At 27.7% G+C, this 6,488-nt stretch overlaps 2 pseudogenes; both read right to left on the bottom strand.

The window, feature by feature from the left end:
- Nucleotides 1–795: 795 nt before the first annotated feature.
- LOC112592731 lies at nucleotides 796–3,066 on the bottom strand (annotated as a pseudogene).
- A 1,031-nt stretch (nucleotides 3,067–4,097) lies between these two features.
- LOC112592730 lies at nucleotides 4,098–6,283 on the bottom strand (annotated as a pseudogene).
- Between the last annotated feature and the right edge of the window lie 205 nt (nucleotides 6,284–6,488).

Here is a 6,488-nt window from a genome sequence, read left to right as displayed (position 1 = left end):
TTGTTTATGCTCATTGTCGTATGTCGCCTGACGTTGTATTCTTCATTACTTAACATGGCGCGAACAATTGCAATTAAATAATAATAATCATATATCTTATCCCCAATATTATAATACATGATTATATATAACATTATATAGTTATAACTTATAATTAATAAATATTAACCCTTTCACTGCTATGTACTAAAATTACAAGTACTTGCCCTGTGCTGAAGATTTTTGAAAAAAAAATAAAAAATGTTTATCACCTTATACTGGAAGAGTTGGACATTTTGAAAATGAGAAAAATTAAAAAGAAAAATTTTGACCAAAAACTTACAAAGTTACAGCTCAATGTAAATTTGCCAGCCATGGGTTTCCAAACTTGCGCAATACACTAACGTCACAACATAACAATATGTAGTGTATGGTAAAGAAAAACTTTTCTACATTGATTTTTTTATTGAACAGAATTTAATCAAATAACAAATTAAATTGATGATAATAAACAAAAATATATAGCTTGTGGTAATCAAATTATTAATTAAATAAAAATACAAAATAACCAATTTCATAAATAAAATAAAACAAAATAAAATATATAAACATAAGTATTTAAAATAAGATAAAAATAACAAAATAAAATCATTGATCTTGTACAAACTTGTAAAATTACAATAAAAATAATACACAAATAAAATATAACAAAAGAAATAATAATAGTACTTTTAAAATATTATAAAAAGTAAATTTTTTCTAAAATTCTTTTTGTGTGTGGTAAATTTTAAAACAGGGGGTAACGCATAAACCGACATCACATTCAATACAGCAGTACATTGAATCTTTTCTTTTTTTGTTTTCTTTCTTGTGACTGCAAACAAAACAGTATCGTCTTCCTTGTTTTTTCGATGGTGTAACTGGCACTAACTCTGGAAAGTGCCTAGCGTCTGGTTGTAAGCGCTTTTCTGTAGTATCCATTGGTGTTTTTTTTCTATTTGTTGTCATGCCACCTTCACATTGATATTTTAATACCAGTTCATTAATTAATTGCAATTGAAAGTCAGCTAAAGAAATATTCTTTCCTGTCACCGTTTTATAAGCTGAATATGCATTCAGTAGAGACATATCAACTAAATGAAAAAACAATTTTTTGTACCACTTCATGGTACGGCGTACACATTCAATTGAACTTAAAAGCATGTCAGTTTTATCAATAGCACCCATATTAGCATTATAACTTACTATACACTCTGGTTTTAGATATTTATCCCCAGTAGCTCTATCAATTTTTTTAGTGGCTGTCATTGTATCTTTATGCATAGTTGTCAACATGTATACATCTCTGCGATCTTTCCAGTGTATAGCTAATAATTTATTAGTGCACATTGATTCCCTTTCTCCTAATTTTAATTTTGAATGTAAATTTGGCATTAATTTTCTATTTTTCCTTACTGTTCCACAAGAGTTTATTTTTTTTTTATGTAAGTATATTGCTAAGGTTGGAGAAGTGTAAAAATTATCAGTATATAATGAATAACCATGGTTAAAATATGGTTTTATAAGTTTCTTTACAATCACTCCAGATTTCCCTAATTGGTCTTCTAAAGGGTCGTTACAATCACTTGCACCTGTGTATATGGAGAAATTTAAAATGAAATCAGTTTCACAATCACATAAAATGTATAGTTTTATTCCAAATCTATGCCTTTTTGATTTTATATACTGCTTAAACGACAAACGTCCTTTCCATAAAAGTAAACTCTCATCAATGACTAAATTAGAAAACGGAATAAGAGCATCTTGAAAGTTTTTTTTAACTTCAGATATCACCATTTGTATTTTATAAAGTCGTTCACCATGTATTTGTTGGTTATTATCACAAAAATGAATTAACCGTAGGAGTAACAAATAACGATCTCTGCTCATTAATCTACCAAATATATTTTGATGTAAATATTCATTAGTTGACCAATAATCTTTGATTTGTAATTTTTTATTCCTGGCCATCAACATATTAATTGCCAAAAACACATTCATTTCACCAATCGATGTATTCTTCCATTTTGCTAATCTCGAGTGCTTTGAGAATGTTTGTTGTTCTGCATATCGATTAGTTTCAAACACAATCTTTCCCATGAGATTAGGAGTTATAAATGCTTCAAAAAAGGCTAATACTTGTGAATTTTCATTCAAACCGAATTCTTCTTTTTGTATTCCAGCCTAAAATATTATATTTCATAAAAATAAAATAACAGGTAAATTAAAAAAAATTAAATTACTTTATTTTGAGTAAATGGATGAATTTTTGGTTTATAATTAGTAACTCTTTTTTTCCATTTTAGTGGGCCAAGTGGTTTTGGAGGATTAGATAAAGGTCTTTTTCTTCTAGGTACAGTTCTAGTGCATATTTCTGGTGATGGTTGACTACCAGGCAAATCTAAAATAGGTTAAAATATTATATACCTGCAATACTAGACAAAATTGAATAGTATGACTATTATAATATGTAATATGTATAGAAGACTATTCAAATTATACTAAATTATTAGCTTTATAAGAATTATACAAATTATAAAGATTATAAAGATTTATTACTTACTATTTTCTTCTAAATCAACTTGAAAATGTTCACCAGGTTGTAATGGTGACAAATTGAATGGAGAAGTAGTAACTGTAAACAATAAATATTATACAATATTACATAAAAATTCATATGAAATAGTAAAAATGAATTATACTTGACATAATTTATTATACTTACATAAGTCTTCAAAATTATTAAATTCAAAATTGTTGAGAGCTTCATCAATATCAATATTTTGAAATACTATAATACAATAAAAACACTTAAGTACTGAAACTGTTTTATAAAGTATATTTTACATTTGTTAAAATATTATAGTACATGTAATAGTGTGATTGAAATAAATTTCGAATCTTACATTGTTCTTGAGGTTCAATTTCGAAGTCTTCAAGAGCTTCGTCTGTTTCCTCAATGGAGAACTCATCTTCAGATTCTGAATTAGCGTAAAATTCATTTAGCTCATTTTCAATTTCAGCATCAGTTAGGGATTTTTTGGGCATTTTAGCAATTTATAAATTAAATAAATGATAAAGTATATTATTTTAAACCAAATTTACAATAATAAGGTACGTAACAGCACGTAAGGTTAGTTCTGTAAAGTTATGTATACTAATCTATGGGTTAGAAACAATAATTATTGTAATATTATTATAATTATGTTCATGTAATAGTGGTAAAATGCTATAAATATCACGTAAACACAAAAAATATACGTAAAACGTAATATTATAGTCCATGTTTGGGAACCACTAAGAGGTTGGAAATATATATTATTTAATATCTCCTTGAATATTAGTGTTATCACAATTCTGAAAACACCGTTGAATTCAGGAGCACGTTTAGATAATAATTTAACCAATAAAAATTTTCCCGCTCATTTCTTTATATTTTAGATTCGATTGCCCGCATATATGCGGGCATAGCATATCAAGAACGATTTCGATGCCCGCATATATGCGGGCATAGCAGTGAAAGGGTTAAATTCACCGTGTTACTAGTGGTACGGGTAATAAGGTATAATAAGATTAATTTTTGATATCGAATGGTTTCATAGAATTAAGTTTAGCCTAGTAGAATAGCGATAACATGTTCTCGCACGCGCAGGAACATGTCAAAATTCGGAATGATTAAAATTGACACAACGCTTTTTAAGTATCTAAAAGACCAATAAGCCAGACAAAATTACAAGACTTGTGGTTGATACATTTTATTTTTGAAAACCAATTTGAATTTGTCATCTAATCTTTTAGGTTTTGATCGAAGCAATTTTAAATATTCAAATTAGTTATTAAAATATTCAAATTAGTTATTAAAATATTAATAATTTAAAGAACTATACATTTCTTTTATTTTGAGACTTAAGTACGTACTCAATTTTTCAAATATCAAAAATTGCTTCGATTGAAATCTAGAAAAATAGAATACAAATTCATATCTGTTTTTAAAATTAAAATCCATCAAACACAAGCTTCAAACTTTTGTCTGGCTTTTTGGTTGTTTTACATGTTTTTTTCGACCTGCTGCAGCCCCCTTAACCTTTACCATTCCCTTTAGATGTAAACACGGCTATTGGTTGTGAAAAGTTGCTGTGTAAACTTTGAAACATGAAAACTAATCCGTGATTAGCTTTTTTCCCATAATGTTGTATGTCTGCATCTTTTCCAAAATTTTCTAATCCGGTATAGGTTAAAAAATTGGTATTGACTTCTATGCTTTCTCTTAAATGAATTTCATCAAAAATTAAGATTCCATGTTTTTCTTCGTCTTTCATGGTTGATAATTTCTTTTTTAGAAGTAAAAAAATATTTGAATCAAATCCACAACCAGTTTTTGTCAACGATAGATAGCGACGAATAGTTCTAGCACATGGCAATGGTAATATCTGTTGGTCTCGTAGAAATGTATAAGTACTTACTGATCTATAAAACAATTAAATGGTAATAGGCAGGGCTGTAAATTTAATGCATTTGCATGTTTTTTTTTTTGCTACACTTTATATAAAAATGGATTCGGCCAAAATTTGTTTTGACTTATTTGTAGTTCAAATACCAAATTTTATTTTACATATTTTTGCATATTTCATGGATTAGTAACGCGTCGCTGTCACTTGATCGTAGTTACTGCAATACTTCTTTAACGACGAATCCATAATGTCAGTACAACGTTGTAGTTGAGGAAGAGAAGAGGTTTATGTTTGAATTAGTATTAATAACAAAATATTAATATTTACTTTAAACAATTTATTAAATATAAAATAACTTTAAAATATAAACTTTTTAGAAGTGTTTCGACTTAGTATTGAAATACTAAACCGGAGAGAATATGTGTGTGGAACGTTTCCCTAGAGGCTCTTGGTGAGCATGGGTGAAACGTTTGTGTATGAAATACTCTCTGGAGCTCCCTGTGAAGAGGGCTCCTATTTATATGAGACATGCCGTGATTAGGAGAGGATGATTGACGTCAAAGAAATAGCGTGATGTTCCTAATCCAATCAGAAAAAAGCATCAGTGATCCGATTAGGTGGCGTGATATAGTTTTAGGCCACTGGACTTTAGTACTACGTTTTTATGCTAAAAACGTCGGTTTACTACAATGGGTTAGGGCATATAAATGCATGTTTTAATAATTTTTTTGTTTAAATGTTTTTTTTTTTTTCGTAATATTTACATTTTTTCGGTCAATCTTACAGTATAAACTATAACTTTTATAGTTTTATCGAAATTATTCTATTTTTACTCGGGTATTTAACGTGTATTATTATTGACTATTTACTATTGAAGTCGAGATTAAATTAATTTACTAATATCAACTCGTACATAAGTTATGTAACACATATGACAAAAATCATTTAACAATCGTAAATCGTAATATTTTAGTCTGGTACGATCCATTGACCAACGTGCGTCTTGCGTGTATTTGAGTCTTATTCTTATTCGTATTGATTTCGTTGTTTTAATTGGTTTATTGTGCGTATTAAGTTATTCATACTTGTCATTTTTTTTAAAATAATATCGCGGAATAAAAATGCCAAAAGAAAAATCATCGGTAGCGACCCGTTTAAAAAACTACGTTTCGGAATTTGGAAACATATTTACAACGGGCAATAAAATTCTATTTTGTACAGTATGCAATATCAAAATAGCCAGTGATAAACGTTTTTCTGTGACACAACACATTGCAACTGAAAAACATCGACGAGGAATCAATCGTGTAGAAGACAAAAAAAATATCAGCAACTTATTTTACAAGATCCGTCATCAAAATCTTCATTCAACAATGATTTATGTAAAGCCATGCTCAGTGCTAACATCCCACTTAATAAATTAAGCAATACACATTTCAAACAATTTTTAATAAAATATACAGGAAAAAATGTACCAGATCAAACAATATTGTGCAAATAATAATTGTAACATTTCATATTACTAATAGATAATGTTACAAATATTATATTTTTTTGTATTAAAAGTATTTAGTATTGATTACCTTATGTGTAAAAGTATACATAAAAGTAATCAATTTTCTGAATAGCGACGTTCTTTGGGATTTTTAATTTTACTTGAAGATATTATTTCATTTATCACAGCAGTTTCAGATTCATTAACAGTAAAATTATTTTTAATTAATTGGTTAATTATAGATTCAGTGGTTTTAAATTTCATTTTTTCTTTAATTTCACTAAATTCACTTCTTAATTTTTCTAAAGATGATTGTAATCTATACCATTAAATTTAATATTGTTAAATATAATATTTAAAAAACTATAGATGCATATTGCATATTATAATATGTACCTTAGATTTGATTTTTTTAAATAAATTTTTTTTCCTGAATGCCTAATAACATGTTCTTCCTGTTTGGTGTAAGCGTGGATCCTAACAGTGTTATTCATAGTCATCGTCAAAAACTAAGGTTTAACCTA

The sequence above is a fragment of the Melanaphis sacchari genome, unplaced genomic scaffold (genome assembly GCF_002803265.2).
Source record: "Melanaphis sacchari strain LSU unplaced genomic scaffold, SCAv2.0 Contig1883_pilon_pilon, whole genome shotgun sequence".
Lineage (NCBI taxonomy): Eukaryota > Metazoa > Arthropoda > Insecta > Hemiptera > Aphididae > Melanaphis > Melanaphis sacchari.
Note: the sequence above shows the minus strand (reverse complement) of the source record. Positions and strands in the feature narration are given on the sequence as shown.